Source organism: Ceratotherium simum, chromosome 3 (assembly GCF_057802395.1).
Source record: "Ceratotherium simum simum isolate JZ-2026a chromosome 3, ASM5780239v1, whole genome shotgun sequence".
NCBI classification, from domain to species: Eukaryota; Metazoa; Chordata; class Mammalia; order Perissodactyla; family Rhinocerotidae; genus Ceratotherium; species Ceratotherium simum.
The window spans coordinates 10,093,615-10,121,579 of record NC_141902.1 but is presented as its reverse complement, the minus strand read 5'-3'; the positions used below and the strand labels follow the sequence as shown (position 1 = coordinate 10,121,579).

Genomic DNA, 27,965 nt, shown 5'->3' with positions numbered 1-27,965 from the left:
TAATTTACAAAAATTCCTTTAATATCCTGCCTTTGTTGAAATTTCTATGATTGTCCCAAAATATTATTTTGGAGCTTTTTTTGTTTGCTTTTTTTAAATCAGGATCACTGCCTTTCCATCCTCTGCATTTCCAAGATACTAGGATTTTTATCCCCAGGCCAATCAGATTAGAACTAACAGCGATTCAGCTTGCATATTCTTGGTTATGAGTTACTTTTTCATTTGGCTCCTGAGGATATTTCTTTCTTAAGAGCCAGGTACATATGTTTTTATATATTTAATCTAGCATTTCTATGTGTTGGCAGCAAGGGTGTGAGAGAGAGGGCAGGGCTGTTACCTCGTTCTAAATTTTTCATAAAATGTTTTATCAATCTCTATTGTCAATCTGTATATTCTGTAAAATATACAAAATTGTTTATTCTGTAATGATATAATTCCTTGTAAAATGTCGTGAGTAGAAACCTCTTGGTCGATAAAAAAGATGGAGGTTCATATTATCTTTCTTTTCCAATGCCACTTCTTTTTCATCATTCTTTCATTATCATTAAATCCATTCTCCCATTGTGACTCATGTTATTCAGCTATACCATTCTCTTTCCTCCTAGCCAGTATGCTCTCTCCTGACCTCTAAATCACTCCAGCACAATGCACTTGACTTGACCACCCCATTCCAATCATCACAACTAGAACAACTTTAATATGAAAATTTAACAATACTCACATCTCCACCCACAACCTCCAACATTTTCTGTTCTCTATCTTCTCTATCTCACTTCAAAAGCAAGTTGACATTATCAGTATTTTTTATTGAGATGCAATTGACATATAACATAGTGTAAGTTTAAGATGTACAACATGTTGATTTGATATATTTATATATTGCAATATGATTATCACTGTAGTGTTAGCTAATACCTTCACCATGTCATATAATTATCATTTCTTTTTTGTGGTGAAAACATTTAATATCTAGTCTCTTAGCAATTTTCAAGTATATAATACAGTATTGTCAACTAAAATCACAATGCTGTGCATTGGATCCCATAATTTATTCATCTTCTAGCTGCAAGTGTGTACTCTTTGACCAACATCTCCTCTTTTCCCCCACCCTTCAGCCCCTGGTAACCACCATTCTACTCTCTGTTTCTATGAGTTCAGCTTTTTTTAGATTCCACATATAAGTGATATTGCATAGTATTTGTCTTTCTCTGTCTGACTTATCTCACTTAGCATACTGCCCTCAAAGTCAATTCATGTTGTCTCTCTCACCAGCAAATTATCCCTGTTTTTACCTCTTTCGCTTTATCCTTTACTCATGTGTTCATCATAAACTTTATTCCCCTTTGCTGCCCTTTCCTTCTATCTCAGCAGTTCTCTAACCTAACACCAGAGAGCGATACTTCCATCTACAATATCTATTCTATTTTTAGGCTGCAGAGCACAACTATAGACAATCACAGACCCACAGATTGGTGCCACTATGCATTTATTTACCCACTTAACTGGATTAAAGTCACCAGGCATTCTAATTGTCCCTGATATAAACAAAGAACAAACAAAACAAAACCAACTAAAGAAACAAGCAGAAAAACAAAAGCAAAAGAAAACTTTTTCATTCCTCATGGCAACTATTCAATCATTTATCACAATTCTCAGACTCTATTCACACTTGTTCAACATTAGTAGATAACTCTGCTTATGACTTCATAGAAAGAAAGAGATACCTTTTGTGTAAACTTGCTTCTCTAGCTTGCAAATGTAGCTCTGTGGCCTCCAGAGTGTTCTGTTCTCTCAGGGACTTCATTCCATTCCTTGTCTCTTTCTTTGGTATCCTCAAACCTGCCTTCTCTGATTCCTCTCATATAGCCCATTAACTCTCATTTCTCAACTTGGTTTTCCCCTCAATTATTCAAAGAATATTTATTAGAGACCAACTCCAAGCCCGGCTCCCTATAATTACAGGGTCTTAGTGTTTCAGTGTTGTACAGAGCCAAACTTTCTACTTCTATAGGACATATCAAAGTAGTACACACACTCACACACACAAGAAAATATAAGAACCTCGTCATTTACCACTTCTTCCTCTATTCACAATTCTGACAAGCTTCCAGGAGACCTTATATTACATTATTAATTATTAAAGTTTCATCTTTTGGTAACATAGAAATGGCCCTGGGAAGATAGTAAAATACCAAAAAATTTATCAGTTATTAACAATTTAGTGTACTGTATTTTTAGCAAAACTTTTTACAATAATGAATACAATTTTGCAGAAGTTTCTGCAGGATGTTTCATTAGGGGTAAGTTCCAATGGTCATTCTTGATTAGGAGAAAACCCCTTGCCACACACCTTGCTCAGTGTGGGCCTGGTCATTGCGAGCACCGTGAATAAGTGTGCAGCAATAATGAGCAAGAGAGAAATGGGAACCACATGATGAGCAAGAGAGAAATGGGAACCACATGGATGGTGGTAATAGACTCTTTTTATTTACAGATTTACCCAGAACAAGCTTAACCCTAGTGGATTTTGTACTCATTGCCTGTATCAGTATCTTCTGATACCAACATCAGGCCTGCGGAACTGGAATCGGTAAGTGTGAAACTGGGGAATCTGTATTTTTAACCAGCTCCCTGGGGATTTTTATGCACTGAATGTTGAGAGCCATTGCACTAAGTGGTTAGCGTGATAAATAGATGAGTCACTGTTTATGAGAATTTTCTCTGCCATTCATATTCTCAATATTTACTTCACTATTTTTCAGGTAATTAGTTTCAGTTCTGTCACAGTGATTAACATTAAACTATTAATTTATACCATTGTTTGGATGTTTGAAAAATAAAACAAATTATATATGTGTGATTACTGTTCATTTTATCAATCATAAATTTGTTTTGGCATGTCATTAACCCACTAGAATTTTGTTTACATGGTAATGCCTACCTACCATTTATATGGCATTAATTCTGAATTTAGAAGACATTGAGTGATAATGTTATAATGAAAATTAAGCAATTGTAGGTATTACCAAGATAACATTCTGGAAAAGGCAAATAATTCCTAGTAGTTGAGTCCTCAAATAATAAAAAAAAAAGAATATTTGTTAATTTATGTTTGAAAATCCACATTTTAAAAATTCACAAAGAGCCATTAAAATTCAATTGAAAAACAAAGTTATAAAACTTCATTTTCTATCAATAGCTTGGGAGAACAAACTAAATTCAATACAAATACCTACTGTAGAGTCATAGCTTCTATATTAGTGAAGCTTTTCACTCCCAGATATACCAATACCACAAAAGTGCATGCATACCTGCCACCCAACACATATGCGAGAATGTTCTTGGCAGTTTTATTTGTAAGAGCTTCACATTGGAAATCATCCAGATTTCTATCAGCTATAAAATAAATTGAGATATATTCATGGAATGAGTACACTGCAGCTATGAAAAATAAAAAAAAAAAACACAAATGAATCTCACAAATATGATATTGAGCAAAAGAGGCAAACACAAAATAGTATAATATTGTATGATTCTACTTATGTAAAATGCAAAAACAGACAGAATTTTTATTTTGAAAGAAGTCAGAATAATGGTTTCCTTGGGAAAAGAGAGCGAGTCTGGCGATTGGGACAGCACAGGGGGAAGTCCTCCGAGATACTCGTTTGATTTGTTTAACGGAGAAGTGGGTTCATAATTTTAGTCACTTTGTGATAATTCATTTGTGCACTTTTCTTCTGAAGGCTACACTAATAAAAAATTAAATAATTTAGCTTATGATATGATTATTATTGTGCAACTCAGTAAATATAGTCCAGATGCAAAGAATTTAATCAACAAGTTGGATTGAACAAATTTTAAATTTGTGATACATTTAAGGAAAACAATTTTCTCATTGCCTGAGATGGTCCCGCTTACACTAGTTTAAAACAACGTAAAATAAAGTTAAATTAAGTAAAAAAAAAATAGCATAGAAGAACCTCTAAATCTTGTCATTTAACTGAGAATGTAAAATTCTCCTCAATGATAGTGTACATGTGTATTCTGCTTTAGTAAAATATGGCCCAATTTACAAAATGTTTATTGAATTCTTAAATGTGCAAGAGACACTGTGTTAGGGAAAAAACAAGGGACAGACCTAGTACTTCTCTCAAGGACGTAGCTATCTATGTGTATATTTAAGGACCATTCACTCTTTTATATGTTGATGTATAATTTCAACACAAGGCATAAAGTAATCATTGTTACAGGTTCCAATATGATGTCCTTTATATGTCTAAAGAAAAAGTAAATCTCTTTAATCCAAAGGTGAAGTTCTTGCTACTAGTTTAAAAAATTGTATCAGTGTGAAAGCAATTGAAAAGGATTTTAAGAGATTGGGAAATGGTTGCACTTGTTAAAGGAAATAATTAAGGGTAAGAGTGAGAAAAGGCACTCCAGGAAAAGATGATAACTTGAGCTGAAAAGGAACTGTTGAAAACTGTGGGATATTTCCAAATAACAGCTGGTCATACTGTTTGCCAGCTTTGTAAAATAAAAATCTGAAAGAAATGTAAGACAAGATTTGGAAGTTAGTGGGGCTACTTTACAAAGGACTTTATTTAAAAACTAGGATGGAGATTACCTGTTTAATTTGTTATGCAACAGAGGGATCCCTTTGAAGAATTTTGATTTAAGATCATCTGTTTTGGAGTATTCAACTACTACTGACATTTTATGGATTAGAAAGGAAGTCTTATAGTAAATTGATCTTTTAGGAGGATATAATAATCTAGATGAGAGTAAATAAGCAAATTACCCTGAATTGTAAAGGCAGGAATAGAAAAACATCCAAGGACCATTGTAGAATCTATTGGTCCTAGTGTTTTTTTTTTTTTAATTGAGATATAATTGACATATGACATTATATTAGTTTCAAGTGTACAACATAATGATTCAATATTTGTATATATTTCAAAATGATCATCACAATAAGTCTAGTTAACATCTGTCACCATACAGTTACAAATTTTTTTTCTTGTGATGAGAACTTTTAAGATCTACTCTCTTAGCAACTTTCAAATATGCAATACAGTATTATTAACTATAGTCACCATGCTGTACATTACTTCCCCATGACTTATTTATTTTATAACTGGAAGTTTGTACCTTTTCACCCCCTTCATCCATTTTGCCCACTCCCCCCTACCACCTCTGGCAACCACCAATCTGTTCTCTTTATCTATGAGCTTAGTTTGTTTTTTAGAGTCTGCATATGAGTGACATCATATGGTATTTGTCTTTCTCTATCTGACTTACTTCACTTAGCATAATGTCCTCAAGGTCCAAGGTTCATCCATGTTGTTGCAAATGGCAAAATTTCATTCTTTTTTAATAGCTAAATAAAATTCCATTATATATATGTGTGTGTGTGTGTGTGTGTCACATTTTCTTTCCCCATTTATCCATCGATGGACACTTAGGTTGTTTCCATGTCTTGGCTGTTGTAAATAAAGCTGAATAAACGTGGGGGTGCATATATCTTTTTGTTTTTGTTTTCTTTGGATAAATACCCAGAGGTCCTAGTGTTTGGTTGAAAATCAGAGAAGAGAAACTGGGGTCTCAACTGACTTCAAAGTTTGAGATGCATATGACTATGTATCAAGCAGTGAAAGGGTAGACCTAGCCAAGTCAGCAAAATGAATTGTTTTCTTCATGTCCATAGAAACTTGCCAATGAATGGAGAGAGACTGGAGGATGGGGGAATTAAAGGCAGAGAAGAGTCTAGGGAAGAGATTTTCTTCTTCGAGTTAAATTAATGCTTTCTTTTTCTCTCATCACAATTTTTAAAACATTCTTTATATTTCAAATGTGTTTTATTTAGTTGAGAAACAAGTTAGTATTTGGAATAGTTTTCAAATACTTTTCCAAAAATCACCATTTATTTTTGCTTGCATCAAAATTGATATATATTTTATGAAGACAGGGGGTTTCCTAAGTCTAAGAGAATCTAAATAGACTTTTGTATTGTTGAATTAATTATTCAATTATTTTTTTAAAAAGTACTTTAAATATCAGTGTGACCAAACATGATTTGGTCTTCTTCATCTTCTTTTTTTTTTTACCTAAAATCTTTCTTTTTAACATTTACCCATTCTTTCTTCTTGCCCTCTTACCTCAGAGAAAGTTGTATATCATCTAATTTTCAAGGTGAACCACTTTCCCATTTCTATGTTGAGAGCTACTCATCATCCAGTTCTTCTAGGAACGTGGTCTAATGTTAACCAGGTCTGTTTCTTGTACTTTTGATTTCTTCCTCTATTTTAGATCCTTTCCCTTGCATGCCAAGCATATATTTTCCAAATTCTCAAAACTGCTATCCCTTGGTGTGCCACATTTCTGTACATTCAGTGAAAAACTTTCCAAAGACCAGAATTTATATAATTTTACTTTCTTGCCATTTTCTTACTCTTCAAAATTTTGTAATATGACTTATTCTCATGTCACTTTAATGAAATTGCAGTCTCAAACCATTAAAATCATTCTAGTCTTCAAATGGAAGATCTTTCACAATACTTCCTTCTTTGACTTTCTTCAATGTTTATACCTGTTGGTTATCCTCTCCCTCTTGAAAACAAATTTTATGCAGATCTAGATCTTCTCCATACTCTGATGATTGCTTCTCTTATTCAGATTCTGTGTTGGGCCTTCTCTCTCTATAGTCTTCCACCTATGATTAGGTCACTTCAAATATCATTTTTTGTGACACTGTCACACATTTTTTTCTATTAAATTCCACTATGAATGCAAATCTGCATTTGTATTAACAGCTTTATGTGAATAACCCATTCACTTTTCAAATTTAGTAATTGTAAACAAACTTGTTATTTTCTCTTCAATATCTGGTACTCCTCTAGCTTATTTCTGTTCTCTAAATGACACCACTATTTGTTTTGCTTTTACTTGTTCATTTTTTCTGAAATACTTCGAGATCATTACGTCTCAAAGGATTGGTGGGAGAGGGATATGTAAATCCTGGGATAGGGTGAAAGCAGATTAGATTGGAGTGGGAGACTCTGACCATGTGATACGGGACTTCTGAGAAACTTTATGGCATGTAGCTAAAATACACCAACTGGAAGAATAGAAGGGATAAGCATTTAGGCAACATCTTTAGTGTTTTATTGGGTAAGGATTGCTCTACTTGTTAACTCTTCCAGACGTCTAAGTGTCTGACTGCGAGGGATTCTTCAGTTATCTGACTTCCATATCTCTGAGAAGCCTCAGCCTAGAAAGAAAGAGGCTCACAGTAGGCAGCCAAAGCAGGCACACTTGAGTTACCCTTACAAGCTGGCCTATGCTGGTCAAAAATGCTTGGAGCTAGTTGCTGCAGTCATTGCAAAACCAGAAACGCGTGAAGAGAAAGTGAAGCAGTGTGTAAGAAATGTCTGGCTCACTGTAGTTATCCTGCATTTTAACAGACCAGATTACTTTCCATTTCCCAAACCTGACCTCTTCTTTCCCACTTGTTTTGATCAAGCTAATCTGTACTTTCAGCTGCCCTTCTTCCCAGTTCTGCCTGTCCTCATCCCACCTGTCCTGTAATTCCTGGCTCAAATTGTCCCTCCTTGATTTTGCCCCATTAATAAGGAGCTGTTTCCTCCTCCTAACTCTTATATCCCAATACAGCCAACTCTGGTCGCACTAATGAAATGAATCTTTGCTCAAGACAAGAATATTTTTCTCTTCTTTGTAATGTTGAACTAATGAATTTGGAAAAGTTTGTCATGTAGATATTATATCTGTGACCAGTTATTAATTCCATTTGAGCCCCAACTGTCTCATCTATATAATCTGGGTTAATAATATCTATTTTGCTGGGTTATTTCAAATTTTAATAATAAACTATAAGGAATATGCTTGCACAGAATCAATGCCCTCTGAAATTCTCCCACCTGCAAGGCCACACTAAAGTCTAGACAACTGATTGTTCTTTTTTTTCTTTATGTTCCTCTGTTGCAAATTTAGTTGTCCACAGCTAAAGAATGTTTTACTCTCCAGTGAGGATGACAATTTTTTTCAGTTTATCTGATTTGCTCATCGCCACACAGATCATAGTCTAACTATCTTGGGGAGGGGTGGCGCAGCCTCCGAGAAAGCTGATGCTAAGGCAGGCAGAGCAGAGAGCAGAACGATCCCACTGTCTGGCCTGCTTCTGGATCCTGCTCTACCTCTGAACTTCTAATTTTGTGAAATAATGTATTTCCTAATTTTTCAGCCCTGTTTGAGTTGGGCTTTCTGGTTCTCGTTGTTTAAAGTGTCTAAAATGACATGTACTTCAATTTAGCTCTACTCATGTTTAGTCTTTTCATTTATCTCAGGTTCTGCTGCTGTCCCCTCCATAAGGTCAGGTGTTGACAAAATATTAAACTACAGGAAACACAACAGCCTCAGAGAAACATGACTCAACATGCGTGTAGGGTGGGACAGCTCGGGGCCCTCCACTGTGCACAGCACTCGTTCTGCTTTCAAGGCTCCCCCAGCATCCGAAGCTTTTCATCCCTGGAGGCAACTGCCCATATGTTCACCTTTATTAACAACCTGCAGTTTCCAGGCATCTGCTAAATTACAACTTCCAGTGCTCGATGGCAATTTCATTTGCGTAAAAAAGGAGATTCTTTGCTCCTCATTAAGTTAGAATGGCATTGTACCACAGCGTTAATGCTTGCATATAGGTATATTAAAACTCTAGAACTAAGAGGATTAGAAGCTTATGTGTGCAATTAGGAGGTGAGGAATCAGGTTGTGTTCATGTGTGCTTATTGTTCTTTCTCAAAACAATAAAGTAAACAGATTCTCTCCTATGAAAGAAAAAGAAGTTTCAATAATGTAGAATTAGCTTTGCTTCTGTCTACAGCCCTTATGTCTTTTTAACCCCAAGGAACGTATCACAGTGTATGTGGGAGAATACTGACCACATATGAAGGCTATAAAGGCCACAAAGGCCACAGAGCTACAGATGTCCCGCAACCCCACGCATGCTGATTCTTCATGGTGGCTTCCTTTCTGCAAAGCTTCTAGCTTGTTCTGTAGCAACACCTGATTAGGTAGCAGTGCCTGCAACATTCTTGGCTGTCCTTTCTCTCCTTGGTTAACTTCTCTTGTCAGTGCAGTTGAGTTATCAAAGGGCATAAGTGTTATGTCAATACCTTTCAAATATAAAACACTCGCTGTGCGAAGGCTGAGGCACATTGTTTTCCAGCTGCTGCTGGCAGCTGCTCTTACAGATTAAGACCAGGTCTCTCCGCTGAGCACCGGAGCAGCAAATGTAGAAGGAGGCAAATGGAACATAGACTATTCGGCATCAGAGAGAAAACAGTTCGTTACCTGGTTAATGTTTGCATTTTCCTCGTTTAGAGCAAGCATAAAATTACAGATAACAAAGTGACACTTAATAGGCCCTGGACATTTGAAGAGAAATGTAGTTTTTAAAGACATTTCTCTTCCATTCCTGGAAAAATTAAGGGGACAGGGAAGGAGATTGCGTCAGTTACAAATCTCAAAGGCAGAAAACATAGGAAAAGGGACTAAAGTCTAGCCCAATTCTACGAATTATTAATTATGGAAATCTGGCCAAGCCACTTTGCTCCTTGCAGGGACTTACTTTTCAAATTTATTATACACAAATTAAAACAGCTGTGTTCTCTACACACAGTGTTGTGGTAAAAATGAAATGAAATCACGTATGCAAAAGTGCATTAAAAACTCTAAAGCAGGGGCCTACCGGTCGCGCAAGTGGTTAAGTGCGCGCGCTCCGCTGTGGCGGCCCGGGGTTCACCAGTTCGGATCCCAGGCGCGCACGGACGCACTGCTTGTCAAGCCATGCCGTGGCAGCGTCCCATATAAAGTAGAGGAAGATGGGCATGGATGTTAGCCCAGGGCCAGTCTTCCTCAGGAAAAAGAGGAGGATTGGCAGATGTTAGCTCAGGGCAGATCTTCCTCACACACACACAAAAAAAACTCTAAAGCGTAATGGCAAAATTTAAGCCACTCTTTTACGTGGAGATCCACTAAATTACGTCGAGTTTGCAATCTCAGTGTAATAACCTGAGCAACAAAGACACGGAATATGCAGCTGGGACTGAGATAGTCATGATTCACAAGGACATTATATTTAATCTAACTCAGCCTCTCAGAGTTAAGTGGCACTGTAGAAACTAGTCCATCTATAGCTGTGGTCCCCTACATGTGGAAAGGAGTTTGTCTGCCTGTAATTTGGACACATCCTGTGATAGGGAGTTCAGTAGTTATTTATTCGAGCCCAATCTCTGCTCTCTGAAGTGAACTGCATCATGCTATGCATGAGGCATGGCATTTTATAAGAAAAGGGTTCAAGCCCTTGCTTTGCCACTTATTGTTTTCATAATACTGGGTAAGTTCGTCCAGATTTAACTTCCTCATTTATAGAAGTGTAATAATAATACTACACGTGTCATGGGGTTATCATGAGTACCCAAATCCTTTACAAATGTTTGTGATTATTCTGAAGTGAGAATTCATCTTATCTTACTAGATACGTTATCTTATTTATTGACTGAACACATGCTGCGATAATGTAGTGCCAAAGATGATATGTGCCATTTGAATCATCTGAAGTACCTTTCAGAGGTGTACCATTCATAAATGTTACCTTGAAAAATAAAGGTTATTCCATTAGCATTGAGAGAAAATGAGGAACTGCACGTGAACTCTGAAATCCCCTTAACACAGCTTAGTTAAATGCCACTGTGCATTTTCTTTAAAACATAATACAACAAACAAGAAATAAAAGTGTTTGGACATCAAAGATCAGTAACTCATAGAATAGAGTGTAGGCTAGTAATCTTACTTTCAAAAGGAGGAGGCTACAGTTATTTGACATGACAAGGTACAGGCTTGAGTGAGCCAAAATTGTAATGTAGACAATTTATCTGTCACTTTCGCCTGCCTCTTGCCTTCCTCTCTGCATTGGTCAGACTTACCTTCCCACTCCTTTTTCCGTCCCAACCCTAGGCATGGAGCTTCTCTTCTTCCTTAATAGGGGCCTCAACTAATGTAATGGATGTAACAAATCAAGCTAATTTCATTTGTTTGTGTTGGGTCATTAACCTCTCAAAGTCTTCATTCAGTTACTTCATCTATAAAATGGCGACAATAATGTCCACAGCTTTGTTTAAGAATTAAATGAGGAAATCCGTAGAAAGCATTTAGCATATTTTCCCACTCATGGTGAGGTTCAATGATTTCTAGACATAATTACAATGTCATAATTAAGATATAGTTTTATATTATGCTTTCAAAAGTTAGATGTCCAAATAGAAATAGCTTTAGAGCCAGAATTACTATATTTGAAACTTAGATTTATCAATTATTAGTTGTGTAGTATTAGGCATTATTTCAACTCTATGATTTTCAGCTTTTATATATGCAAAACAGGGAAAGTAATAATATCTACCTCAGTATTATTGTGAAGGTTAGGTGAGAAAATCCTTTCAAAGAACTTAGCAAGGTAAACACTCATAGTAAATAAATAAATGCTACCTGTTATCATCGTAATAGTTTAGGAACAATTTCATATTCTATTTTCTTAAAAATAAAGTGTTAAAGTAGAAAAGGCTGATTTTATATTTTGCTTATTGCTAAAAGTCTTTGCAAAGAATGACATCAGAACTACAGGGAAAAACAACAACATTTGTACAGGAATTAGGAGAGAACTCATTAATCTCAACTGAACTTTCTTCTTCCTGACCCTCTATTTCTACTTCCAGAAACTGAGACTCAGATTAGTATTTCCTCATCAGCTATTTATCTTATCAAGGAATGACATAGATCTTACTGCATTTCTGTAGGGAGGAGATAATGGAAACAAGAACATGTCTTGTCTTAATGGAATGATATTAACTCTTAATTAACATTTGGTGTTACTATAGTTTTCTAATGAAATCCAATTGTTTTCAGCTTTCTTCTGCCATCTACCCTCCTTCTTAGTGATTCAGTAGAATCAAGATGATGTAAAGTGTGTGCTCTGTTCTTTACTCTCCCTAACTTATGTAGGTGTAGTGGGTAGCCCCTATCAGCTGAGTGAAGTATAGGGATGATTTGCAAAGTTGAATTGCGTACGTTAATAGTGACAGTGCTAAAAACTGAGTAATACACAACTCAGTCATTGAATATTTATCACACGGTATCTCAAAGTTCTCAACTGGATTCTGACACTATTTATTTAAAATCCTCTGTAATATTTTAAATATCTCTTCTCTATTTTAAGTTATTTAAATAGTTTGTATATTCTCTTTTTACTACAAAACAGAGAATAAATAAGAAAAATACATAAAAAAGATTTAACTGTTTAAACATAATAAAACTTTGAGACAATTTCATGCAATTGATAGTATATAAAGAATTAATATTTAATTAAATTATTTATAATTAATTAAAAAATAAATGTAGCAAATTAGTATGGATGCTATATATTGAGATGTTATTTTATTGTTATTTACACTTACTCAATGAGGGCTAGGAGTGTTTTCTAGGAGGAGAACTTTCTATTTAAAAATTGTAAAAGATCATATTTATTTCTATTTTTAAAAAATCATATGAGGAGAAGCTTTATACCCACTGTAATCTCTAGAGCAAGAAGTCTTTATGAATTTATGATGCCCAAATATCCAGCCCACATTTTTTTTGGTCTGCTGAGCTAGGGCAGAGTGGGAAAGAGAGAGGTTTTTGGGCTGGGAGTATAGATAAATACAAAAGAAGATTGCTTAATGTAGGAAAAACAACAACAGTGAAAACACCATGTAGCAGTTGTCATTTTTCTGGCTGTCCAGCATCTGAAAATCCTTAATATATTTATGCAATTGCCATTGTTCATTTGCAAATTAATTAATTTAACAAATATATGAGTGCTAACTTTGTGAGCATTGGACTGGATGTGCAGTGAGGACAAGATAGGCAAAGCCACTGCCTTCACTCAACTTACATTCTAGACATTTATTATAGAAAAGAGAGGTCACCACCTGTCATAACCAAAAGCAAGATGCTGTGTTTTTCAAGTCCCCTCTGTGTTCCCTTGCCACACATACATGCACATGGACCATTTGCAGCATGGGCAAGAGCTTTAACCTAGCCTTGGCCAGTTAGAAACAATCATCTAGGATTTTGAATTAGAAGCTACTGATGCAAAGAAACAAGAACACTAGCAATCCATTCTAGTCATGTCATTAACGAAGATCACAACACCCAACTACATGCCCATAAAATAGATCCCCTATTCCACCCATTACAAGGATTATCACCAAACATATGTGTAATTTACCCATGTTTGATGATTTATATACATTTTACCACATTCTAACATTATTTTTATTCAGATATAATATTTCCTGTTTTATATTTTGAGATATGAATATTGCTTCACTTTTACAAATGTCTTTACAAATTTTCCATCTAGAAAAAAAAATTAAGCTCACCTCTACATACTTCCATAGTTTCTTTATCCGTATTCGCCTATTAATTAACACAATGCTTAGAGCGGCATGTTTGATTATCAAAAGGGCAAAAACTGATGGAATAATGACCTTGTCCCACTGGGATCCCTAGGATTACAGTAGATGTTCAGTACATTAAGGTCCTATCTAATTTTCAACTTGGGGGAAAAGACATGTGTCATAAGTCCTAATGCTTGAAATTCATGGCTGTTCACCTGATTCTAAGGCCTGAGTGCCTTTACATATTCATAGGCCTTGAAAGGGTGACCAGGTATTCTTGAGGAAAGTCCTTGCTATAACATTACAGATACATACTGTGAATCATTTTCGCCGAAGACTCCTATGACCATTTTCTCAGTTTCTGATTACATGGCTGATATATACACATACATGCATATGTATATACTTAAAATTAAATACAAACTGGAGACCAGACTTGAAAATTCCCTGAGCAGACAAAACCATTTAGGCCATGTAAGCAAATCTAGTCTAGCTTATAGGTTATTGCCTGTAAATGCCTCTGAAAATCATAAAGGACACTTAAGCTGTTCCCCAAAATTTTAACCAATCTCTTATAACTAGGAAGACTCTAATGCTATAATCAATCATTGTAAAGAATAAACAGCCTGTCCTATAATAATATACCTCTGAGCCTCATTCTGTTGTTGATTTAATATGGATACATATATAATCAAAAATCCAGAACTGGATGTATGTATCTCCTCAGAAAGTGGCAAAATCAGTATCATCACATCAGTTGCATAGGTGAATAAAGTGCAGAATAAAGGTGAGTAAAGTACAGTAAAGATTGGAAAATCCTATAAGTCCCTAGATTTCCCCTTTTACCAAATAATAAATGAAAAAGTGATATCACATTCCTGAGGGAATAGTAGAGATTAGTGTAATCATTAAAGGCTTAAAAGATTCAGATGTGATTATTTTTATCACATTGACATTTAATTCTCCAGTTTGCTGATTACAGAAGATAAATGAGCCATGGAGAATGATGATGGATTATTTTAAGCCTAATCTGGTGGTGACTTTAATTGCAGACCTTGCACCAAATGTGGTATTCTTGCAAGCTGGAACAAATCAATACTGTCTTACACACCTGAAATGAAACCATTGATCTTACCAATTTTTTTCTCTATTCCAGGAAGACTTGAACTTTAAAAGTAATTTGTTTTCACCCAATAGGGACAGCAATACACCTTCACCATCATGTCTTAGATCACAACTGCCACCTATTTCTGTGCCACACTTTAGTTTGCAGTGACGTCGACACCTCACTATCCTATGAGGAGGCGTCATGCTGGTTCACTATTTTAATGATACACTGATCATGGGAACTGGAGAGCAGAAAGTAGCAGGAATAAAGTTGCCTTGGTAAGACTTATTTCAGTAAAGTTTCTGCTCTTCACCATAATGGGGCACACAAGGATATCACCACTAAGGTGAATGACTGGTTCTGCTTCAAAGGAAGAGAAACAACTTTACGTTGATACCTTTGATTTTGTGTGCAGCACATACTAGGTTTGAGTGTATTGCTCATAGTAATTTACCTAGTGTCCTAAAATGCTGCTAGCTTTGACTGGATCAGAGGGATCTTTAATGGGTTCAGGTTGCACTATAATCAATGCCAACTCATCCTGCATGACCCACTGGATCTTGTGGTAGTTGAAAGCTCTGTGGCTAATTATGATGTTGTATAGAATCTGTAGCAAACACAATAGGAGAATCACAGAGGAAGGCCCCAGTGTTTTGAAATGATACCAAACTTTCTTGGGTAAATAACCACTCTGCTCCTCAGAAATACACCTTGGCTTACTGCTGCTACTTCACATACGCTGAAGAGTTAATTACAGGACAGAAGATAAACTTGTGGCCCATCATGTTACCATATCCACCTAGTCATAAACTTGATTACAACCAGCATCCCTACAGCAGGGCTTCAGGATGTGTAAAATAGTTTGCATAAGCAGGATCTTCCAAATATCCATTCTGCCACACTGCTGCTTCTCCCTCAGTGCACAGCTGGGGTTTCATGGAGTGTCCCCTATGACCGTTTGACTGAGATGGAGGGGAAACTGAGTCTGAATCACAGTTGACTCTGCGTGATATATTGGCACTAGCCACAGGTGGCTCTAAAGAACAATGGAAAGAAAAAGCTACACTGAAAGCAGACCTCTGAGCATTACATCTCACTGCTCATCTTAGCTAGCTTTAATAGAAGTCCTTCAGGATTTTAACCACAAGTCAGATGAACCAAGGTGAGCTATCCAAAATTCAATTAGAATATCATAATAATTATTCTTATTGATAGTAACTATTGGAAAGAATGTAATATTTCATGACATTCAAAAGTCTTTGTCATTAGTTTAAAAATAAACCTTAGGATCCCATCATCCCTTTAAGGGTCATTAGAGATAAATGGGTATATACAGGCATACACTTGAAGAGCAACAGATAATCAAATTTCATTCTATTGATCAGCCTAGATAGGAGTTATATGCTTCTGTGATTAGATAATCACCCTTTGACTGTTGTAGCTGAAGATATAGTAATTATTTTTAAAATGGGTCATTGAGGATATTCAGTTTACATGTCTGCAGCTCCGGCTCTCACACTCGACTGAAATCTGATTGTGAATAACTTCAGTTACTGGGATGATGCCTGTGTTCTTCCTGGATGGGAAACTCGTTTAAATGGGATGTGTTGTGGAACACTTGAAGGTGTTTCTTTAATATTGTAAAATGGAACCAAACTCCCTAGAAAGTGATTTTTAAAATATACTATACCTGTAAACAGAAGAAAAGTGATTTTCTGGCTGAATTTAATAGCCTAAAGAACTCATTTTTAAAATTTATAACTTTAATAAGTTGAACACTAATTGTTTAAACCAAAAGCAAACTTCTAAATATTTTAAAATAAAGCTCACTTAAGGTAAGTATCTATACACCTAATGGTTTTGGTGAGTTGATCACAGACTTGGAAGGGACAAGATTGGAGCGTTAATTACACAGAAGTCTGGGCCAAAAGCGTGAGTGTATTTGTATTTCACATAAAGGCATTTAGTTCCCCACTATAGAGAAGGATCTTAGTGCTCTAATGCGGGTACTGGCCATCTACAGGCTGCACGTCAAATCTGGCCCATTGCCTGTTTTGGTGTGGCTGAAAAAAAAAAAGACTATTTCATGATGTGGAAAAATTATGTGAAGTTCAAATTTCAGTGTTCAAATATAAAGTTTCGTTAGCCCACAACCACCCATCCTTTTATGTATTGACGATGCCTGTTTTTGTACTATAAAGGTAGTTGAGTAGTTGTGATAGAAACTATATGGCCTGCAAAGCCTAAAATACTTACCATCTGACCTTTATGGAAAAGGTTTGCTGATCCCTGACCTAGTGAATAAGATGACGTGTTCTGTGGGCTTCATTCGTTACTGTGGATTCCCAAGAAGAATAGAAAATTATTCTGGATTTGGTTGTTTCCTCCAGCACCGCGGTCTTTGCCCTTGCTGTGTGCGTAGTATTTGCAGCAGGACCAGCAGCAGCTGCATCCGGGTTTCAGGAGCCGCCCTGCCATGGGGCCGGCAGCCTGTGTGAGGCCAGTGTCCTGTGCTGAGCAGCAGTGTCTTCAGCTCCAGGTCTAGCTGACCAGTCTCTCAATTTGTCTGAGCCTGCCCGGAGGTCTCCTGCTTTCCCAGAGATTATGTGAACTACCCAATATTCTCCCAATTTCTTTCTTTTCTGATTAAATCAAACAAGTAGTTACTTGCAACTAAAGACTGACGGGTACAAAACCAAACACACCAGTAAGCAAACAAAATAGGATCAAGCAGATATAAAGATCGTAGAGTGTTTAAGTAGATTAAGTGGTTGTACACAACGGTCCTCTGAGTCATGTATGAAGAAGCCAGCATCCAAGGACCCACGCTCGTAAGACATCAGAGTGAGTAAAATAGAAGGGTGGCCCACCATCTTCCAAGATGAAAAATAAAAGAATTGGCTAAAATTGAGGAATAAACTTGAACAATTTGTAAGATAAATCAAACATGAATAGCGACACAATGCAGATAGTTTTATAAACATTTGCTACATTGTTATTTTGCCTTAAAGGGAACCTATTTCTGAGGAGCTGCTGAATGTGAAGGAGTCAGTGAGTGTCAGTGAGCAGTTCAACCAATGTCCTGAAGCAGGAGAGACCAAGAAAAGACTGGCATGAAGGGGAGGGCAGGAGGAACTGCTGCTCTCTACATGACCTCTCAATCCCCCCGACAGGCAGGTCACTGTCTCTCACGGTCTCAGTTCCCTCAGCTTCACACCTAGGATAGATCCACCTCCTTTTAGGGTTAATGATGACGACGAAATGAGTCTGGTTAAGACCATGAACTCAGTCTGGGGATTACGTTCTCCCCCTGAGATTTATTATCAAGGTAATTTTGGGTAAGTGACATATCCTTTCTAATTTGCTTTTCCTCATCTTTAAAGGAGATTACATTAGTATCTACTACATAGGTTTTTGTGAGGTGTTAAATAAGAGAATGTGTTTTAGTTCTTGGCAGAGTGCCTGCACATAAAAAGTACCCCATAAATGATAGATGAAAGGAAAGAGGCATAATGGTTTGTATGGGGTGGTCAAATGAAGAAGTGTCCACCTTGAAACCACAATGAAATGCTCTTGTGATCTGGGCATATTCCTTTTAGATAGATGAGGCTGACAATAGATAAAATGCAAATAATTCTTTTTAGACCATTCAATGGCATTTCTCAAATTGGGCCTCCCTATCCAGTTGCTGTTTTAGAAGTGGGGAATCTCACAGTCCTATGAATAAACCCACATGTTACAGAAGCCCTCCCACCCCGTGTCCAGAACTGAGTCTTCTCATAGCATTTCCCAGCCCTATCCCTCTGCTATATAGCATGGCCTGATCCTCATTGGCCCGTCTACTCTATAAGGTTACCTAGGATGCCAGGATTGACTTTTCATTGGCTTATTTGCTGTTAAGGCAACCTCTCTAGAAACAGGAGCCTATTCATTTTGGCTCACTGCTTATCTGATCTTGTTTGGTGAAGAAAAAGTTTAATCACACTGTAAAATCAAATTTTTCAGTCAACAATTGTCTAGGGGTACATGAAGGAGTTTCTGCTTCCTTATCACAGCACTTGGCATGCATAAATAAGCACCTATTCTTTTGTCCTCATTTCTTATTTCAGAAAATCACAAAAAAATTTAAGGATTTAAAAAAAATCATGCACAGTTAAGGGTGAATATTTCGCAAATATATTTGAGAATTAAAAGTAACAAATAACAGGGCCGGCCTGGTGGCGCAAGTGGTTAAGTGCACGCGCTCCGCTGCAGCCGCCCGGATGCGCCGATTCGAATCCTGGGCACGCCCTGTTGCACCGCTTGTCAAGCCATGCTGTGGCCGCGTCCCATATAAAGTGGAGGAAGATGGGCATGGATGTTGGCCCAGGGCCAGTCTTCCTCAGCAAAAGGAGGAGGATTGGCAGATGTTAGCTCAGGGCCGATCTTCCTCACACACACACACACAAAACTAACAAATAACAAATGCCAGACATTTCAGTATAACTATGCTTAAGTACATGTCATCAAAGTACTTGGTCAATCTACTTTAGTTCAAGCTGCTTTAAAAATCTAGAAATAATGGTTTTGTCATTTCTCAGAAGCTTTTCAAAAGCTGTAGTGAATCAAAATGACATACTTTTTAAGAGGTCTTTTAATTTTCTTCTGATCATAGATACTTGGCATAGCATGAATATATATTTAAACTAAATTGCTTAATTCCAGGCTTATCTATTTATAATTACCTGCTTTTCATATAAAGAAGACTTAAAGCCTATCAAAAGCTGTCTTTAATAAACTTGCAATTACTGTTACAAAATTTTTGCATTCATTGGACCTATTGATGAACACCAAATCTGAGGCTACCCAGAGCTAGTCCTTTTTGTTAGGTAAATTGAATTCTCTTTATGCTGTCTCTTCTCAAAAAGCATGTCTGGTGGAAAAGATGGAGATTTCTAAAAATCAGTATATTTAGTTTTATAAAAATCAGATATTATATTTACTAAAGATATTAAATTTACAGATGGTTTAAATTAGAGTGAAAAATTATAATTTATTTTAAACTTTTATTAGAAATGAAAGTTTGTTTTCTCATCTAATTGGATATTGGCCAAACTTCTACAGTCATGCACTGCATAATGACGTTGCAGTCAATGATCGACTACATATACGACAGTGGTCCCATAAGATTAGTACCATATAGCCTAGGTGTGTCATAGGCTATACCATCTAGGTTTGTGTAAATATATTCTATGATGTTCGCACAATGAAATCACCCAACGACGCACTTCTTAGAACGTATTCCCATCGTTATTGACGAAAGACTGTACTTGTAATTATTAAAAAGCAGGAGTATTAATGAAAATTTATTAGTCTCAACAGCAAACTAAACTAATTTTAACCTTATAAGTAAATAGCAAGCATTAGACCAGTATTAAAAAACTTTCTTCTGAAAAATAGATTAACTTAATTATCAATAAGAGAATATTAAATTAATTCTTTGTTATAGAAAATGAAGGGCCAGATGTCAGTAACAGTGATGAGCACCCTACAGTGGAAAAATGAAACTCATTCATAGAGTGGAGGGACTGCCTGTGCCCATAGAGGAGTAGGTAAGTCTACCTGAATTGCATAGAGGAGTCAATCCAGATTTCACACCTGGGGGTCACTTATATTAGTTTTGAGTAGGGAAAGATTCCAGTGGCCCTGTGTATGATTGATTGGCTCAGAGTATTTGTTTTTGGTGGAGATGGGTGTTGACGCAAATAATCTACAACCAATCTATAAATCAAAATTGGGGTGAGTTTATTAAGAGCCAGATCTGAGGACTAGCCTGGGGCCTTCCTTCCCCGCTGAAGGAAGGGCACTGAAGAAGTGGGGTATACAGAGTGGTTATATACCATCAAAGAGCATGTATCACATATGATTGGAATGTCCCTTTTATGACAGTCACGTGGTTGCCTAGCCAGCACAGTGATTCACACAGCAATTGATGAACACAACAGGTAGTAGGTCTGTGGTCTCCAGCTGCGTGGTCACAGCAGGTCGGCAATCAATCCCTAGCCTAGGGAGAGAAGCTTATCCTTAAGTAAATGCCAATGTGGGCGAAGTTACTTTATCTTAAGGGCATTTGTTCTTGTCTTTGGGACATAGGAAATGCTTAAAGCAGATATACAATGCATGCTGAACAGCCACATCAGGCCCTTTTGGAAAAATGTCAGGCCAAATTAGTTTTACACCAAATGGCTTCCTCATATACCCAAATACATCCTACTGCTTGCCATTTATTTATCATGGGTAAAATAACTTTATCTAGAAACTCTTATGTCCTTCTTTAGATATGCTATGATATTAAAAACAAATAAATAAACAAACAAAAAAACACCTCATGCTAAATGTCTGTGGAGTCCTAGGGAGCTCTTTTTCTTTAATAGATTAATAGCTTAGAAGCTATTTAGAAAAGGTGCTGATTACTGATTGAGGAACTCTCTTCCTGGGAGTTTTTAGTCTATTAAGAATGTGCACATGGCCCTTTATTCTTCAGGTGACAGCCTGAGAGAGGACATTCAAACTCACTGGCAACAAGTTCAATGCGGAAAAAAAATTCCAAACCCTTAAGCATCACTGACACACGTTTATTATGTCTCTATCATTATTAATGAAACAAAGGTAAAAAAATATAGATAATATTTTTAAGAAAAAGTGCTTACATTACTTTAAAAAACAGAGAATATATATAAATCTTATCAGAAAAAATGTAAAGATAAAAAAAATCCTCAAAAATATGCTAATCCCAGATATTTAAGATATATGACAGGTTTCTTTCTAACCTTTGAGTGATGGAAAATGACTACATTATGTAAATTGTTTAGTTATGGAAAAGACAAAAAAACTCCACAAATGTTAAAAAATGAATATAACACATAAAAATACGACAAAAGAGCAAAAATTAGGAATCAATAGAAAAGTTTCACTGAGGAATAGTGATAAAAACCTTGAACATAATCATAGTAAGTAAAGCCCAGCAGTATATTAAAACAACTATACCAAATCCACGTAGCGATTATTCCAGTGTTATTATATTAATGTATAAAAACAAAGAAACTATTACTTTTACCTAAATTTTCATCATCTAGATGAAAATATCAACAGTGGTAGGAAAATATCATTACAGGCAACCCTCAATGTACAAAAGCATATATGCATGTGTATACAGAGACATACAAACACATTTTTTTCTGTAATGAATCACAGAATTTACACAATAACATTTAATATTTTGTTGAATTTAAAGGAAGAAACTGAACGGGAGGAATAACTTGAATTCAGATTGATGTTTTTCCTCTACAGAAATAGGTTTCTAAAATCAGATAAGGAAGAAAATTATCTTGAAAGGGGAAAGAATAATAAAAAATGTTAAGAATTTGGACTAGTTTAAAATTAATTTTTTATGCTTTAGAAAATATCTATTGAATTTCTGTTGTGAAAGATGAAATTTAGAACTGATTAAATTATGTAATGTATACATTAATAATAATAATAGTTACTATTAATATCAATATTATTAGCTATTTACCATTCAATAACATAGGAAATGTCTATGACATATTTTAAGTGAAAAAAGAGAAAGTTTTACAAATAGTTTGTTAAAGCTAATTGGTTATATAATATTTACATTGGGAAAAAAACAAGTAAAGTGATATCCTCAGTTTTACAATTAATATCTTTGACCGGATATCTGGTTGATTGTTTTTCTTGTTTATCCTTTGTGAATTATTTCTCTTAACTTCTACAATGACTATCTAATATTTAATATTTATAGTGGTAAAATATGTTTTTAAGTGTGTACGGTAATATTCCAAGTATGTACATGCGTGCATATATTTATATATACATGTAGCCCCCATGAGAGATCAGAATTTGCCACCCCAAAATGAGGTCTCTTTACCTCAATTATTTTTAAGAACAAAAGACTCAGAAAGAAACTTTGACCTTCCCCCTAACTGCCTGAAAGAATTTAAGACAGGAGGCCTGTCTCAGGAAGGAACTAATACCATAGATAACTAGAATATAATAAACTAGGCGTGGTACACAGGGAGGAACCCGGCAGTCCTCATGTCTCATTCTCTCTGCATGGCATGGCAAACATTTGTTTACCAAACCTTGCTTTTTCGTCTCCCTGTGAATTGCCTTCCTCCCTTTTGGAGTCCCAAACCATCATGCCTAACATCCTCCTTTGTCTTTAGCTGACGACTGTATTTAAGGTGGTGGCTTTGGCCGTTTTGGTGAGTTACTCAGTTTTCCTGGGTTTCTCTCATGTATACATGTTATTAAACTAGTTTGATTTTCTTATGCTATTCTGTCTCATGTAGGTTTAATTCTTAGACCAGCCAGAAGAACCTAGAAGGTAAAGGAATATTCTTTGCCCCCTGCACCCCATTCTTGCTATATTGGTAACCCTTCTCAGTGTCCCCTAAAGACTACCAGTACACACCTGTAGTCAAACAAAGTCGGGTTTATTACTTGCTGCAGAGGAGAGACTGCATACTGTAGGGAAACATGGGTATCTCAATCAGAGGATATTGGGGTGGGGGGTTGTTACAGGATTTAGGTTTGGGTTAGGGGTTTGGGGCTGATATTGGGAGTCTTTACTGGATTGGCTCATACATGAAAGTGGGAGTAATGCTATGGTTGAGTAGCTTTGTAATTTTTACATAGGAGAAAGAAAGGAAGGAGAGGGACTGAAGTAGTCATGGACAGAGAAACAGCCGTCACTGATGTTAGTCAGCAGGGGAAGATGCTTGATCATCTTTGTGGTTTGCCTCAAGTTCCAGTTTTTGTCTGCTGAGACAGTTATATAATGGTTTTGTTTTTGTCTTGTTCATTATGGACACAGTGTGACTTAAAATCATGTTGGTGTATATGAAATTGTTTAAGTAGGAACATCATAGCCTAGCTGTTAATGCTAGCTGTCAAGGCTGTTTTTTCTTTTTCACATTCTTTAGTGTGGTGGAGTTGTTCTCAGAGTGTAGGCGCTGGACTGTAACATCACCTGGGAACTTGTTAGAAATATAAATTCTCAAGCCCCACCCTGGACATACTGAATCAGAAACTCTGGGGATGGGGCCAAGCAATCTCTTTTAACAAGCCCTCCAGTCCAGATGATTCTGATGCTAGCTAAATTTTTTTTTTTTTTTGTGAGGAAGATCAGCCCTGAGCTAACATCCGTGCTAATCCTCCTCTTGTTTTTTTTTTTTTTTTGCTGAGGAAGACCAGCTCTGAGCTAACATCTATTGCCAATCCTCCTCCTTTTTTTCCCCAAAGCCCCAGTAGATAGTTGTATGTCATAGTTGCACATCCTTCCAGTTGCTGTATGTGGGACGTGGCCTCAGCATGGCCGGAGAAGCAGTGCGTCGGTGCGTGCCCGGGATCTGAACCCGGGCCGCCAGTAGCGGAGCGCACGCACTTAACCGCTAAGCCACGGGGCCGGCCTGCTAGCTAAAATTTGAGAACCACTGGTGAAGTGGTTTTCCACCCTGACTTCGCATTAGAATAGTCTGGGGGATAGGGGCTTTAAAATCATACTGATGGCCAGGACAAAACTCCTCCCCAATTACAATCAGAATCTCTGGCACGGGCCTAGGGCTTGGTAATTTTTAAAATTTCTTTGGCTATTCAAATGTACAGCCGGGTTGGAGAAACTCTGTTGTGGAGTATTTGGGAAAACGGGAAAAAAAATCTATTTTTCCCCCTGCTGCATTCACCCACAATGCTATTGCTTCTCTTTGGAGAATAATTTTGAAGTATCAGTTAGAGTTGAAAATGCACATAACATACAACTTAGCAATTCTATTTTGAGATATAACCCATAGAAAACTTCTTACATGTGCATAAAGTAATCTGAATAAGGATGTTTATTTCATCATTGTTTGCAATAGGAGAAGGTGTAAATATGATACAGTGCACAGCTGAGGGATAGATAAATTGTAGGGTATTTATAAAATGCTACAAAACCTTGTGTTTAAAATAAACCATATAAAATATATCAAAGTGAGTGAATATGATGATGAGAGAATACAGCAACTTGTAAAATATTACATATAATTTTAGTAAATCTTAAAAACACACTGAATAATGCCACATCTTATTTTAGGCACAATGTGTTGTACAGTAAAAAATTTAAAAGCAACAACATGAATGATTTGAGGAGTTTCAACAGAGGAGTTACTCCTGTGAGAAGTCGGATGGGGATATGATTCTGGGAGATTGAGAAATATCTGTAATATTTTATTTCTCTGATGAATAAGTGAAGCAAACATAACAAAGTGTGATATTTTAAAATGAGCTAGAGACTGCCACTTAGAGTTCTGGGGCTACCGTCCTCCTTTAATGCTGTGCTGACACGGCCAACCTGGCCTCCTTCCTTCAACGCCTCATCTATTAATTCTGCATAGACTGTCAAGTTGTGTGTTTATGCCTTTTGGAGTAACCAGATGGAATTGCAGGAAAAAACAAAACCAGTAAAACAAAAACTGGAGGCTGAACGTTGGATATGACTGTTTCTGGACTCCAAGATCAGAGAAAAAATGGCAGACTCCTCATACAGGATGTCTTAATGGGTAACCCTCAGTATCTCGCCTAGAACCCCCTTATTTCCCTTCTCTGAGAGTCCCCACTCCCACTCAACTCGCTTCCCTGTAGGAGAACCTGCCTTATAACCATAGGAAATGGTCCCACCCTGGGATTTGCACACAACTCTCTCCCCTACCGTCCCTCCAGCTGTACAACTAACTGCCATAATCCACAAGAGCAAGGCAGGGTTCAAGCAGGGGTGATGCTTTAGGTTAAGGGCGCAGCTTTGGCAGAATTGTTCATAGTGGGCATTGCCACTTTATGTTCAATAATTCTTTGTGTTTACTCCACCAATATCCTGTGAAGATATATTCTGTCATTCCTTCATTGGATTTCCAGTCTTTTATGGAAAATAACTCATATGCAATCACACACACACACACACACACACACACAAACCCAAATTAAAAAACAATTATTATTCTTGGTGATATTATAGTCTAAATTTGTGTTAAGGAAAGTTAACATTTCTCCAAGAGATGAGAATCTTAAAAAATTTACCCTGCCCAAGATGAGGATAGCATTTTACATCATTGTTCAGAGAAATTTCGTTGATTTCATTGACATTTGGTTGATTTCATTTTCTTATTCTCCTTTCACCCTCCATGCAATGAAACCTTACTGGGCTAAAAATAATGCCCTGTTACTGTACCATCTATCCGAAATTTCTCCCTTTTACATTATAAAGACAAGAGTGTTAAAATAGATATTTTCTCTCTTTAACTTCAACCAGAAAATATTTTTAGGATGACTTTACTTCCAATCGTCATTAATCTCTCTGATTCGTAGAAAAATAGAGTAAAAATTGATTTTTTTTCTCATTGTCTAGAAATTACCTTGTAATTTGAGAAAAAGTGCATATTTTTTATAAATAACTTAGGAGGAGACATATTAACATGACTATAGAAGAATTATGAATGATTTTCATTTTCTTTTTTAAAGGTTTTTTTACAATACATATATATCTTACCTTATCAGTGAAAATAAATGTTATGAAAATAATTTGTAGGAGGTCCAGTCACTGATTTAAGTATATTGACTTATTTAGTTAAAATTCATTTTTGATCTCTATTTGTGTATCAGTCATCATGCGATAAATAATACAGTCTTTTCCCTCAAGAAGCTTGCAGTCTGAAGGCGTGGCAGACACATAAAAGGCACTGATCTCGGGTGCACAGCAATATGCGTCTGAATCTCCCTGTATTTGTGTCCCTCTCTGTCACTATCCCTGTTTACAAAAAAGCTGTTTTATAAGGCAGGAGATAATTGTCTTTTCTTAAATACTGTTTAAGGAAAGTTTTCTAGATTAGTGGGTACCTGATGTGGGTTTTCAAGAATGAACAAGAACTAGCCAAGAATAGGAAATATAGCGATGACTGGGAAGCCATAATGGGGGAGAGTAATGGGGAGTCAAGAAGTACTTAATCCAGTTAGTCACATGAAGTTTCTTTGTAGTGTCCAGATACCATCTCTTCCTGTTCAGGTCCAGGAACCACCTCTTTGTGTTCTTCATTGTCAAATGTGTAATTTATGACAAATTTCACTTCTCCTACCATGAGTAAATAGTAGTAACACATCTTACTTTAACGCCATGGCTCTTGGGGACATGTTTTACTGAAACAACAAAAATCTTGCCTCTGCCAATCCCAAACCATTTATTTAGAGCAGGTTCTATTGTTAGTCATGACACTGCATCACCCATGATGCCGCCCATGAATGCACGCTTCCAAGACTTGCTCCAGCGTTGTTGCTCTGCGTAGTTGATGATGACTACAAATGTAAGTCTTGCCCAGACCGTGGAGCAATATGTGAATGATAATTTGTTTTCTGGTCATGTTAAATCCACTGTTCATCATTTTATAGTGTGAAGGTAGGACTATGCCTTCTCTTGAACTCTTTAGGCTGTAATCAGTGAATTCTTAGAATATGATCTCTTTCAAAGTTTATGTCATCCCTGCTATGGAAAAGCCAGTGGGGAAGACAGGAAAGGGGCCTTCGGGTGGAGTGAGAAGAATGGTGTCATTCATGTAGCATGGCTACTGACTGACCTGGGAGGGAAAGCAGGGTGGGGAAGGTAGGCACAGGGTAAATGACACTTGAAGCCACTCCTGCTGCCCTCAGGTGCTGTAGACTGGAGATGTCACCAGGTTGGGAACATGAACAGGAGGGAGCTGATTCATGGATCTACACCCAAAGTTAAGCTCAAGTATTATTTGTGGACTGTTAATAGCATCTAAGCCCTAGGGCCCTGAACTTATCCTATATCCAATGTGAGTAAGAATCACTAAAACCAGTATATCAGCACCATTCTGGTAGCCTAATCTCATGCAATCCCATGAAAGAAATATCACACCTATCAGCAGGAGCAATCTTGGGAAGTAGGGTCCTGGATGACTCCAGAGGCATGAAGTCTAAAGCTCTTTGGAGTATCTGATTGACGCCATGTGGTGAGGGGTGTGTGTCGGGGGAAGGGGCAGTTATAGAGTTGAAGGGTTTAACCAGACTTGGGCCTAGGTGGGCAATAGGCCGGTCTCCGGGCCCCTGCTCAATGACACTATTGACCCTGGTTAGTCTCAGCCACCAAAGGGGTAGTTAACATTTTTGAGGGAAGATTTCAAAGCACAGGGCCCCTGAGGCATAAGACCCAGGACAGGGGCCTCACTTGCCCATTGTAAGGGTGGTACTGACTGCTGGAGTAGATCAGACAAGTGGTGATGTGGGCCTTAGAAGGATAAAAT

At 36.9% G+C, this 27,965-nt stretch overlaps 1 long non-coding RNA gene across 1 annotated transcript in view; it reads left to right on the top strand.

The window, feature by feature from the left end:
* Nucleotides 1–27,965, top strand: part of LOC147917412 (uncharacterized) — an 83,089-nt gene that overhangs the window by 19,298 nt on the left and 35,826 nt on the right. The window contains exon 2 of the long non-coding RNA XR_015549615.1: nt 2,495–2,590. This is a non-coding gene — a long non-coding RNA (uncharacterized LOC147917412). The remainder of the gene's footprint in view (nt 1–2,494; nt 2,591–27,965) is intronic.